Source organism: Cibotium barometz, chromosome 3, assembly GCF_041138505.1.
Source record: "Cibotium barometz isolate CiBa-2024 chromosome 3, ASM4113850v1, whole genome shotgun sequence".
Lineage (NCBI taxonomy): Eukaryota > Viridiplantae > Streptophyta > Polypodiopsida > Cyatheales > Cibotiaceae > Cibotium > Cibotium barometz.
In genome coordinates, this window is record NC_141048.1 from 23,113,883 (window position 1) to 23,128,187 (window position 14,305).

The following is a 14,305-nucleotide window of genomic DNA, read 5'->3' on the forward strand; positions in this document are numbered from 1 at the left end:
AAATAATGATAACAACAATGTGTGTGAAAAGAAAATATTTACAAGAGAAATTGTCTCCTTACAAAAACTTCTGAGTTAAACCCACAAGTACCTCCAAGGAGAACTTCAAACTGGTAGAAACGTTGTACCACCAATCCATGCTTTCACCCTATTCTTATGATTGATTAATGAATATTACATAATTATAAATTTTATAACATAGAAAATATATATAATTAAAAAGTATATTAAAATACTGTATATGATAGTACTAAGCCATGATATATAATAATGAAATTAAAAATTATTAAATGTATATTAAAAATATTATATATGATAGTACTAAGGCATGATATATAATTAAAAACTCATATTAAACTTGATATAAATTCTAATGACCATGTTATTATACTTTGAACACATACTAAAATTTGCCCTTATAATATTATGTGTTTGTGCCTATACAATGCTTGTACCATTTGACATTCATGTAGAATTCATGTTATTTTGATCAATTAATAAGGGGAATGTAATAAATCACAGCTTAGAAATAGAAAATATTATCTTTAATAAAAACTTACTCAAAATTATTCATGTTATTTATATTATGTGGTGATGTAGATTGTCTTATAATATATATTTTATGATATTGAAATAATACTTAATAATATTCAATCTATATTATACAACACACACCACCTAAAAAATGAAAAAAAGGAAGGTAGGAGTGAACCCTTCACTTGTTTATAAAGAGCACAAATGTACAATAATTGACCTTTTTCATCATAATCCTAGGAACCCACCTTAGTCTTTTCACCCCACTGTATTAACTTTTTTGTTTGGGTGTGAGACTTTGTCAAAAGAGACATATTTCCGCAAACTTGGGAAGTCAATCAAGCTATGCAAGTGAGCCAATCCCATGGATGGTTTTGGGCTTACTCAACTAAAATGCAAGTTGGATTAGTAAACACTAGTCCATCTTTACTTATGAGTTGAGGAAATTCACTCTCTCTATTCACATAAACAAATCCAACTGGGATGCTCTCTTTTTCTTTGACCCCATTAACTAATGTGACAAAAAACAATAGTAAATGCTCTCTTTTTCTTTGACCCCATTAACTAATGTGACAAAAACAATAGTAGTAAATGCACTCCCTTTCAATTGGGACGCAACTAATGTGACAAAAACAATAGTAGTAAATGCACTCCCTTTCAATTGGGACGCTCTCTTTTTCTTTGACCCCATTAACTATTGTGACAAAATACAATAGTAGTAAATGCACTCCCTTTCAATTGGGATGCTCACTTTCACCACTCATGTGCCAGTTTTTTATTATAAAAAACAATAACAGATACACTCCTCTTTCTTCTTCTTTTTTCCCTCCGAGGAAGAAGGTGCTAGCATGGAACCCAACGACTTTTCGATTTTTTATTTTCCATGTGAGAAGTCAAGGAAATGATGCGAAGTATGCCCTTAGAATTTTTCGTTTTCGCCATCCGAATCTTCCAAGCTTTGAAAAATCTGTGCACCAAGGTTTATAAAAGCTCTTAAGCACTCCACATTCTGATTTTATGGTGTCTCAAGAAGTTAGGAGTTCCATAATTAGTTGGTAGTCCTGCGTTCGTCTACATTCATTTGATCACGTCTTCGTTTAATCTGACATATTTACGTTGCTTCTTAATCATAGGTTAATTTCACCGTTTTCTTCTAATCCCATTCAATATTGACCTTCTCAAATTGAGGGAATTAGAAGGAAAAAAACCTCCTAAAAAATTTTCAAGTTTTAGTTATATTTAGATTTCAGTGTAAAGAAAAAACTTGTTCAAAATTACAATTTCCTCTTCAATTCATGCTGAAAAGGATTGATTGACCTGTGGGCTGTGAGTCGTCTTGTCACCGTGTTGGTGCGAGACTTCGTCAAAAGAGACGGCGCCGTGCCGTGTGCGGTTCCGGCATCTCAACAAGTCAGGCCTTCGGTTTCTGGCCGTAGGACTCGACCAGCATTCCTTCTGGACGTAGGACTTGATTTCACCGTTGATCGCTCTTAATCCCCCATTACCATAATTTCTGTTGTCTCAGCTGATTACGCAATGAGACTAGCCTTCTCCCTAACGTTCGCCCTCCTTGCGCTCCTGCTCTCGCATGCAATGGCGCCTCCGACATTAGCAGCAGCAGGCAAGCTGAGTGGAATTGCTGTGTCTTCTTTTTGTCATAATTCGAATACTGCACTCCGTGTGTTATAATTATGGACGTTTATGATAATGTTTAATATAATTGCGCCAGCCTTAGCGTCCATCAATTCTTTCAATGTTAATAGTTATGCTTGGATAAAGTATCGTTTAGCGAAAGTATTAAGCACCTGCAGCTCATTCAATAATGGAGTTCTAATCGATGAAATGCAGCCGCCGGACCTGAACCCGAGAGCTTCAGAAGCAGAGCAGATGATGATCAACCAGCAGCTGTGAAAGCTTTGGAATTAGCAGATGTAAACATTTATTTTTCTCTCGATCATGAGTGTACTGTAGACATTGCATGGCGATTAATTAATTTCTTGCGTGCAAATTTATCTGATGTAGTATTGGGTTTCTGGTTCCCCACTTCTTCTCAGGAGAAGCGGCAGGCCGATGGCTTGACGAAGACGAAGCGCTTGCTAATGTCAGACGGAATTTCTGAATCTCCTGGCCCCACCTGCTGTTGAGTGTTCCAGCCTCAGTCTAGGGAGTTTCAATTTAATACAAATTTTAGAAGGCCATACTTACAACGCACTTAGGAGCCAACTTAGAAGTGTCTCTTTTCCTAAAATCAACATTTGAATCCATGCCCATATAACTCAGGTGTTGGCTATATATGTACATTTAAATCCATGCCCATATAACTCACCTTCATAGGTGTTGGCTATTTATGTAAAACAGAAGTGGTATAGTCTAGAAGAATAGGAGCTGCCAAGTGGGGTAGCTAGGAGCCGCTAGTGGCATCACTTAAATAAGATATAAAAGAAGATTCACACTCTTTATTTTCATAAAAAAATCCAATTAGGACGCTCTCTTTTTCTTTGATCCCATTCATTAATGTGACAAAAATGGGAACAAGAAACCATTACACATAACAGGGAAGTACTTCAGTTCCTGAATCTATGTGTCTCCCCTCTTTAGGATTGGGAACTTAAATGGTAAGAAATATTATTAGGGCAATAGTTAAAGTGTTATAGAAGTGTGGAATGTCATAAATGTAGAATACTTGTGGGTTGGTTGGAATCGAATAATCGTTTGTTTCATCATGCAAACACCAACATGCTCCCTGGTGTGAGATGTGATCTAAATGTGTAGATGAAACTCTTGCATAAAGTTAGCTACAAGTATTGTGAAGCACAATACACAAAAAATGATCTCAAAGAAATGCTGCAAATGGGGAAGGCCAAGGATGAGTTCCAAGAGAAGATCAGCCAAATCTAGAAAGAAAGGCTAGAAAAGGAGGGCTAGGTAGCTAGGGAGAGGAAGTGGATATCATGAGGTAGTATTCTGAGCATATTCAGAATGTGGCCTCTCTAAAAAATGAATTGGCTTAGGAGTTTTGATATAGAAGTTATGCTTCTTGATTAAAAAGCAAGTTATTTTATAAATGCACATCTTTATATTCTAATATAATTTTGCACCTTTTAAAAAATTTAATGTGACAAAAACAATAATAAATGCACTCCCTTTCAACTGGGGTGCTAACTTTCACCACTCATGCAATTTTTTTAATAAAAAACAATAATAGATACACTCCTCTTTCTTTGTTTTTTTTTGAAGAAGGTGCTAGCATGGAACCCAATGACTTTTCTAACACACATACACACACTCTCTCTCTCTCTAACACTTATTGTTTCTCTCTAACCCACTTTCTTTAACTCTCTACCTCTCTCTAACTCTAACCCTAACTCTCTCTCTAACTCTCTAGCCTTCTCATTCTCTCTCTCTTTCTAAAACTTACATTCTCTCTCTAACTCACTCTCTTTACCTTTCTCTAAACCTCTCTCTCTCTCTAACTCTCTTTACCTTTCTCTAACTCTCTTTGACTCTCTTTACCCCTTTCTAACTCTCTTTTTTCTCTTTCTAACTCTCTCTCTCTCTCTCTCTCTCTCTCTCTCTCTCTCTCTGACACTCTTTGTTTCTCTCTAACTGACTCCCTTTACCTTTCTCTAACTCTCTCTCTCTCTCTCTCTCTCAAATTCTCTAACCCTCCAATAGGATATATATATATATACATATATATATATATATATGTATATATATATACATATATATATATATATATATACATATACATATACACACATACATACATATACATATATACACACACACTATTACATAATGTCCACGATTTGGCTAACGGGGAGATGCTTGGATGCTAGTGTGCCATGTGGTAAGACATGCCATTTTAGGTGACGTGTACAATGATAGTCTCTTACATTTCTCTAAACCTCTCTCTTTTTCTAACTCTCTTTACCTTTCTCTAACTCTCTCTCTCACTCTCTTTACCCCTCGCTAACTCTCTTTTTTCTCTTTCTTAACCCCCTCTCTCTCTCTCTCTCTCTCTCTGTGACACTCTTTGTTTCTCTCCAACTCACTCCCTTTAACTATCTCTAACTCTCTCTCTCTCGAACTCTCTAACCCTCTAATAATATATATATATATATATATATATATATATATATATATACATATATACATACATATACATATACACACACACACTATTACATAATGCCCATGCTTTGGCTAATGGGGTGATACTTGCATGCTAGTGTGCCATGTGGTAAGACACGCCATGCTAGATGACGTGTATAATGATACTCTCATCGAAGTGTAACAAGTGGTGAAGTGTATGTTGTGTTGGTGCCTATCAATGTTTCATATTAGGATTAATTGTATGTTGTGTTTGTGACTATCAACATTTAATTATGGTGAGAGGAGTTAATTGGAACAACTAATGTGTCTACATTTGTAAGATAGGTGATGAGCAGTGCGTGTGTTGAACATGGAGGATCTTGTCTATATTATCTGAGATTATTACTTTATATGAGTTATTTTGTTGGCCATGTGCCGAATGATTGTACATATTATTTATGCACACTTTTGCGTGTCGTTGCTATATTACTAGCACGTGTGTTAGAGAAGTTTTGGTTATTTTACACTTAGTGTGTGGACAAGCTCTAGTGCTTGAGTTATTTTTGTAAAAGTGAAAAAGCAAAACCTATTTTGTATGCACAACTATTATTAGCTCCTTGGCTATATTTTGAATACAATTCTCAAAATACTCATGTTGTGAAAGTCGAGAGCTGCATGCATGAGGGGAAAGATTGCACCCAATAGTGTGTTGATGGTGATTTTTACTCTATTTTCATGTTCTATGCTATGCTTTAATCTTGTGAATTTTATTCAAGTCTATGCTTAGGTCATTGATGTGTATGTGAGTTTTGATTTACTCTTCAAGAACTACATGAGGTCCTGTGACTGTGGTATTACAGCTATGGGTACTTGCACTTGAAGAATAGGGAAAAGCTCACAAAAATTTAGAGGATAAAGAAGGCAAAAGCTTAAGGACACTTGGACAAATATTAAATGGTTTATGGGAACTTTTGGGACCACTGGATGGAGAACTAGATTAAAGGCTAGCAATTCATGCTACCTTTACTTTTTAAACCACTTCTGTGAAGCCAAAAACCACCCATCTTGATGAGAAATGGTTTTCCTCAACTCTTGACCTCTCGTTAATCTGTGTATATGGATGAATTTGGCATATAAAGGAGGATTAGGCCACTTTCATATTGCTAAACCACTAGCTATGACATAATTTTTTAATGGATGGTGAATATTTTTCCATATATCAATTTCAAAAGAAATTGCTTATTAGCTTTTTATAGTCTCATAAATCCTTGGGTTAAAGCTTAATCAAGAGGAAAATCAAGGATATTAAACCTTTAATTTTTTTGTTGCCTTCTCTCTCCGTCCACCCACGGGCAGCAAAATCGCGAATGGCTAGCTATTTTTCTCTCTCACATTCACACGCCATGGGGATAAACAATTGTGAAGAACTATTTTTGTTTTAAAAAAAAGCTTAAGCTTTAAAGCTTAGTATAATCAAAACTTTTTAAAATCTTATAAATTTCAAAAGATTACGTATTATATAATCTCTAAAAGCCTATATTGCTACAAGCTTTAAATCCTTTCATTTCTTCGAGGAGACGGATAATCTCAGCAATACTTTGCAACCTAAAAACTTTAGATTTGAGAGATCTCCATTAAAAAAAATCAACAGCAAGTGGACAAAAATTTGATAGTAATTCTTCCATAAAATTTTATGAACTTTTGAAGACTTCTTTAACACGTTATTACTCGGATGATTTTGGCGTCAAAAGGAGTTAAGTTATCTTCTACCTCGCGGATGCATTTCTTGGGAAATATTTTTAAGCTTTTGAAGACTTCTGAAAGCTTTTTGTTGACTATTCAACGTCAACAAAATTATTTCTACCACTTATCTTTTATCATACAAGCTCTACTTTAAATATTTTGCAAATTCCTCAAATTCAAGCACAGTGGCAATATTTCAATATTTCAACAATTTTTATTTCTATATTTAAAATTTGCACAATGTGGAGAGAGACACTATAGGGATGATTTATTATAAGGAGACAAAGTTCCTCGAAAGGTGTTGAGACACTTCCCTATCATTCCTCGCATCCAGCACATGTTTAAATGTAAGGGGATTGCAGAATTCAGGAAATGGAATGCTACTTATTGCTCAACTCATGGCATCATGAGGGTTGTAGTAGCTGGTTCACCAGCATGGCAACCTGTGGAGCATCAATTTCTAGAGTTTAAAGAAGAGCCCCATCACTTATGTCTTCGCTTGGGCATGGATGGTGTAACAGCCCATTTGGCTTTGGGCATGGATGGTGTAACAACCTATTTGGCTTCAAGTCCACATCATGGTTTACTTGGCCTATTGTATTGATGAATTACAATCTCCCTCCATGGGTGGCAAATAAGGAAAGGTCATATCATGCTTGCTCTCCTTGTACTAGACAAGTATAAGGTGGTGAACATGGATATGTACCTCGAGCCTTTGATTGAGGAGCTTGAGACACTATGGCGAGGTATCAAAGTGCATGATGTTTCAAGGCTAATAAATAGGCGTGAGGCGGAAGTGAAAGGAGTTTTTCTTTTTAGATGATGTATGACATTCCCAGGTTCTCAGAGTGCTTAGGTACATACTTGAACTGGACAACTTTAAGCTTTAAACTTTAAACGTTAAACTTTAAACTTTAAGTTTATATCTCTATCTCTGAATCATCTCAATTTCAAAATAGGTTTGTGAGATCCCACTGCCCCCTCCGCACACCGGCGGATTCCTGGTAGTTGGTAGCGAAAGCTGCTCCCTCATGCGCGGGGCAAGGTTTCCCACTCGAGGCCTTGCCCTCGAATGTCTGGGCACGAGACTAAGCTAGTGGTCATTCCGAAAATCGAAACCGAGAAAATTTCCCATGCCCGAAAAACGGGGACGATTCCACCATTTTTATTTTCTTAACAAATTTTTCTAACGAAGTCAAGATACTGAACTAACCTTCATCGAAGTCAAGATACTGAACTAACCTTCATCTAAACTAACCTTCATCAGAATAAACCAGATAGAAGGGAAACTATTACAGACTTAACTTGAAGGGATCAACGCTTTTTTCCTAATTGAATCAGGCATAGCCATTGATCTATTCATTAGAGAAGTCTTCAGGCTTTTATTTAACTACTCGAGTTCTAAACGTATTCCTATTAATCAATTTTATTATTAAAACTCTACTGATTCCAGCCCATCCGGCCCCCATGGGTTAGCCAGCGCCCAACCACTGGAATTGGTAGAACTAGACAAGTACTCACCCACCCATAATTGAATGCCTTTCTGACCTTTTGCTTTAGAATACAGATACGCACACACTCCTCTTTAAACTTTAACTTATAAAGCAATCCATTGGTATGGTTATAGAAGTCATAACTCAAAATTTCCATTCAATCCTTGTTTCTCACAAAAAAAATAGTATCACTCTAGAATCTTCGTTGAGACCAGCTGGTTAGCAAACGAGATCCAGTAACAGATTACAATAAACATTGGTCCATCATATATTATATATCTTCATGACATACACATGGGTGTCCTAAGCACCACGAGCCCGTGCATCGCCTGGTCAGAACCCTCCAGGATCCTCCTTAGGTGTCCTGGCACTTCACTCAGAGACCGCTTCGTCGGCCCTCGCCCATCGTACTGTGGAAGCACACCATTTTTCACCATACCAAGGCTAGTCAAGACCTGGGCAGGTTTCTGTCGCATGAGCTGTCCTTTGAACACTCCCCGCTAGCTGTTGCAATCAAACTTCCTTTAGAAAAACACATATACCAAATGCTCCCTCTAGCATTCTGGCATAAGACAGTCCTTTAAGAAAACAAGGTTTCTATGCAAGTTTTCATTTTTGATTTTCTTTTGAATATAATGAGTATATCTTAAATCCGTATCCCAATACTTCTAGATCGCAGGTCTGAATTCCAATAGAATTTTATGAATTCTATAACCTTGATCCTCAGATCTGAATCAAAGGATCTTAACTTGATTTCACATTCGGTGGGTGATTTGAGTGAATTTTCCTGAACTGGTCACATCGTCTTTTCTTGAAACTGACGAAGGAGTTATGCCGCCTTGGTCATAGTCTGATTCAGGTTTTGAGTCTGGAAAGATTCTCCGTGAACTATCTTTCTCGAAGAGTAATATTTCAATTACTACTTTACTGAATTTCATTCATTGAGTATTTGCTTAACTAAATTCAAAACTAATCATGATTTCCTATGAGGAATAAATTAAACATTTATCTAAAATTCTGACTTCGATAATTTTTTTAAGTTTTCTCATTACCATCCTAGAGAATGTGAAACGGTAGAATTTTCTCTCATAGAGTATTTACTTATTTATTTACTAATATTCATGAGATTTAAACATAGGATTAAAGAGAACTCTTATTTTGATATATAAATTCTATATGCATCTATTTATGCATAAAATCCAACTTCTATGGAAATAACACTTTTATATAAAAGAAAATCCTCTTATGCATTTGTTTATGCATAGAAATCAATTTTGATAAAAGTAACACTTTTATAATTAAAAAAAATCTTTTATGCATCTGTTTATGCATAAAAATCAATTTTGATGAAAGTAACACTTTTATAATTAAAAAAATTCTTTTATGGATCTATTTATGCATAAAAATCAATTTTGATGAAAGTAACACTTTTATAATAAAAAAATTTCTTTTATGCATCTCTTTATGCATAAAAATCAATTTTGATAAAAATAACACTTTTATAATAATAAAAAATTCTTTTATGCATCTATTTATGCATAAAAATCAATTTTGATGAAAGTAACACTTTATAATAAAATAATTTCTTTTATGCATCTATTTATGCATAAAAATCAATTTTGATGAAAGTAACACTTTTATAATAAAAAATTTTCTTTTATGCATAAAAATCAATTTTGATGAAAGTAACACTTTTATCATAAAAACATTTCTTTTATGCATCTATTTATGCATAAAAATCAATTTTGATGAAAGTAACACTTTTATAATTAAAAAAACCTTTTATGCATCTATTTATGCATAAAAATCAAATTTGATGAAAGTAACACTTTTATAATTAAAAAAAATCTTTTATGCATCTATTTATACATAAAAATTAATTTTGATGAAAGTAACACTTTTAGAATTAAAAACAATTCTCCAATATGCATCTTTCTATATGTAGAAATTAATTCTAATGGAAATAAAACTTTTATAATAAGTATATTTCTAATATGCATTTTTCTATGCATAGAATGAAAATAACACTTTTAGAATATACAAATGGTGGGGATTACTCTTTTTGAATAATAAAAGATAAAACTTATTTCACAAAATTTAAGAAAATTTTGCCATAACCTCCTTTGTATGGCTAACCATTTTTCAAATTTTTTTCATTCTCAAGTTACTTAGAAATTATCCCAAATGGTTTAAAGCATTCTAAACTAATCAAATTCCAAATGGTTTAAAGCATTCTAAACTAATCAAATTTCACTTTTTAAAGAGAAAGAATATGAAAAGTTTAATTCTAAGAATTTGGTTACATATCTAGGATAAAGAAAGGCTGAATTCAAGAATGAAGAGAGGGGGAAAGCCTTTCCAACAAGGTATAACCTCGTTTTTTATTTTAAAGAAAACAAAAATTAGAAAACCATTAAATGGAATAAAGAAAAAGTAGGATTTCTAGCTTGCATGAATTTTTGTGAGCTTTCCTTTGGCTTGATGGTTTGAGGGATCTACTCTTGTTTGCAACAAGAGTGGCCACCAATTCTTTTAAAGAGGAAATGGTCAAAAACTAATGAATTCTTTTAAAGAGGAAATGGTCAAAAACTAATGAATTATCAATAAATTTACTATTTTTGGCTCTGGGGAGGAGTAGAGTAACAGTGCATAAAACACTATTAAGCTTCTACAAAGGGAGAGGCTTCTATTTATAGGAAAAAGTGAGCTTCTAACTAAGCAAACTGATTCTAGAATTTTTTAGATGAGTTTGGTCAATTTTTGACCATTTTTGGGTCAGTTTAGTTCACTTTTTGATCCAGTTTTGAATTAGGAGAGAGGAGAGATGAAATATCTAATTTTATTGATTTAAAATTCAAAAGCAATGATGGGAAAAAGGTGCCTACTTCATGAGTGGGAATCCCCACTCTAAGGTGTCAAAATTTCATTTTTTTAGTATTTCCTTTGGTCCTTAGTCCACTCTTCATCTTATGTGAGTATTTACTCATTTTTTGGGAGGATTTTCTTTATTTCTTCAATTTACCTCCTCTCCCTACATTTGGATTAATCTTATTGGTCCATAGGAACCTTAATTTAAATTTTTCAAAAAATATGGACCCTTAGGATAAGGTCTTTTGAACAGATTATAATTTATTTCTAATGCACCTTCTGAAATTCCTCGTAGGCTAAGTCACCTACTTTTTGGTACATACTTTTTAAAGAAGGCTGACATGAAATACATTATGTACTTTAAGATGAGGAGGCAGAAGAAGCTCGTAGGCTAAGTCACCTACTTTCTTTGTAATCAGATATGGCCCACAATACCTGGGGGATAACTTCTTGTACTTCCCAACAGAGATAGAGAACTTCTTTTGGGGCGTACTCGAATGAAGACCATATCTGCTTCTTCAAATTTTTTGTTTGTCCTCTTCTTATCTGCATACTACTGTTGTCTATCCGAGGCAACTTTTATATCTTTGTGAATTGACTGCATCTCCTGCTCGATGTCGTCAAGCATCTGTCAGGACATCTTGACCCTAATCAATGGGTCGGACCAAGTTAATGGAGTTAAGCAATCTTGTCCATATAGAGCTTTGAAAGGACTCATCCCAATACTTTGGCGATAAGAAGAATTGTAGGCGAACTCGACTAGGTGCCGATAACTTACCTACTTCTTGGGTTCCCTGCCACCCACAGCATGAACAAAGTATATCTTCAATTACTTGTTTTACCCTTTCTGTTTGACCATCAGTCTCGGGGTGGTAAGCTGTGCTGAGATCCAAGAAATTTTCTACTGCTTCGAAAAATACAGTCCAAAATCTTGATGTGAATTTGGTCTCAATCACTTACTATTCTTCTGGGTAGGCCATGCAATCTGAAGATTTCTTTGAGGAACACTCTGGCCACATCCACTGTAGTGTAGGTTTCTTTTACAATAATCAGATGGGTAACTTTGGCTAGTCTATCAACTACCACGAAGATGGAGTTGTAACCAATCCATACTGATACATTCCCACTTCATCTGGGGGATGTCTAATGGATGTAACTTCTTAGGTATTTTTACTCTCTCGGCTTTGACTTTCTGACATGTCAGACATTGACGTACATGATTAAGTACATCCTTTTTAAATCAGGCCAAAAGAAGCTTTTCTTTACAGACATGTAGGTTTTGATGAAACCTAGATGTCTTGCAATAAGGCTGTCATGGGCTTCATTCAGAATTTGACCCTTAGTTCCCTCATCATTGGGAATGCATAGCCTGTAATTATAATACATAATTCCATCATCCAGGCTATACCCTTGAACTTGGTTCAACTCCTGTGGAGTTTTGATTTCCTGCATAAGTAGGGTAGCAACAGGGCTAAAGAATCTATCCTACATGATCTTCTCTCTTGTTTCAATAATCAAAGGATTTGACACTACAGTAATTGCAAGCAAGGAAGCTTTTCTGCTGAGGGCATCTACTATCACATTTTCTTTGCCTGGGCAGGATTCATAGGCCACTGCTTGCATGACCTTCCTGCATGAGTGCACCTCCCAGGGCAAAACCACTGGGATCAGTTACTACTCAAAGGGTAGAGAGAAATCTGGCAGCTTCAGAACGAGATTGGTTACCAAGGCGGTCTTCAGCTTATCAAAAGCACTCTGGCACCTGGCATACCATTGAAACGGGGTATTCTTCTTGAGAAGATTAGTCAGGGAGGAAGCTATAGAGCATACTTTGGTATAAAAATTCTATACCAGCCAGTCAATCCCAAGAATCCCCTGACTTCTTTCATTGTTTTTGGTTCAGGCCAATCTATGAGTGCTTGGACTTTTGCAAAATTTGGAGAAATTCCGTCTTTGGATACCAGAAAGCCCAAGTATTCAACATGGTTGGCAGAGAAAGTGCATTTGCTCTCTTTTGCAAAGAGTTGGTGCTTCCTTAGAATCTCAAGAACTTTTCTGACATGAGCTTCATGGTCAGCTGCATTCTTTGAGTAAATCAGAATATCATCAAAGAAAACAAGAACAAAATCATCCAAGTATTCTCTGAGAATGTCCTGCATCAGGCAATTGAATGTAGCTGGGAAATTTGTCAATCCAAATGGCATGACAGTGAATTCAGAATGCCCATGCCGAGTATTGATGGCTGTCTTCAGGATATCTTGCTCATTAATCCTGATCTGATAATACCCTGATTTGAGATCTTTCTTTGTGAAGATTTGGGCTCCACTTAGCCTATCTCCAAAAGCTCATCAATTCTGGGGATAGGATACTTATTCTTAACTGTCACAGCTGATTGAGACTCTGTAGTCCACATAGAGTCTTAGCGTTCCATCTTTCTTTTTCTGAAAGAGAACTGGCACACCCAAAGGTGAAACACTGGGTCTTACAAACCCTTGTTCTAATAGCTGTCTAAGCTGTTTCTTGAGTTCTATGGCTTCAAGAACTGGCATTTTGTATGTGTGCAGGGCTACTGGCTGAGCTTCGAGGGTAAATTTTTTCTCATGATCTACTTCCCGAATTGGAGGTATCTCAGTTAATTCTGCTGGGAATAAATCATCATAATCACTTAACCATTCAGGTTCTTTAGCTTTTAACTTTGTGTGTCTCTACTGGATTCATTTTAACAACATAAATGAGCTACTTCTTTCTAAGTCCTTTTAGTAACTTAGAAGCTTTTACTAATTGCAGACTTGGGGATCCTGAAATTTCAGTTTCTTGAACTTTATTTTCTTGAAGGTCACGGAAGGAAATGGTTCCATTATGACAGTGAATGTCAGCTTGATTTTTGTGGAGCCAATCCATTCCAAGGATCCCGTCGAAAACTCCCAAAGGTATAACTCTGAACTGACAGTCAGTTAAATTCCCATCTAGATTGAACTGAATACGATCTGTCTCAAGGTGAGTGAAAAGAATTGGAGAGACGGAAGACTCTGTACACTTGTAGCAAGAGTAGCATGATCCGTGTGTAGCTCAATCCCATGGGATTTGCATCCCTTTCGGAGCTAGGGATTCAACCCGCACTGGTGCACGGAAGCTTATCCACGAATGGAGAAAATGCTATGAACACCACTACTTTGACATAGACTTTACACACACAAGCTCAATCTTGCCATAGCTCATTCACTCATCATCCCACTCATTCATGCATCCAATACAAGAAGAAAGCTAAGCTAATGCATACACAAGCTCAAAGCATACTTTATTCTCAAGCACTTACTTCCCTAGCTTGCACACAAACCTTGAAGCTTAATGGAACTTGAAATAAACATGCATTCTCATTCACTACTCAAGCAATGTCTTGCCCATGGATAAGCTACAAGCTATGGAGAAGCTTAAGCTTGAATCCACTACCACACAAAGCCTAATAGAGAATCCACAAGCATCAACAAAGAAGCATGCACACTAGAGAATAGAGATGAGAAGAGAAAAACATCATCTCATTGCATTGAATCAGAAGAGCATTGCTCATA

The 14,305-nt window shown here is 35.7% G+C and overlaps 1 long non-coding RNA gene across 2 annotated transcripts; it reads left to right on the forward strand.

The window, feature by feature from the left end:
- Positions 1–1,885: 1,885 nt before the first annotated feature.
- Positions 1,886–2,845, forward strand: LOC147639850 (uncharacterized). 2 transcript variants are annotated; one of them, XR_015269565.1, is made up of 3 exons: positions 1,886–2,155; positions 2,383–2,465; positions 2,589–2,845. It is a non-coding gene; the product is annotated as an uncharacterized LOC147639850 (long non-coding RNA). The 2 variants fall into 2 exon arrangements; XR_015269566.1 differs by having other exon boundaries at positions 2,383–2,441.
- Positions 2,846–14,305: the final 11,460 nt, after the last annotated feature.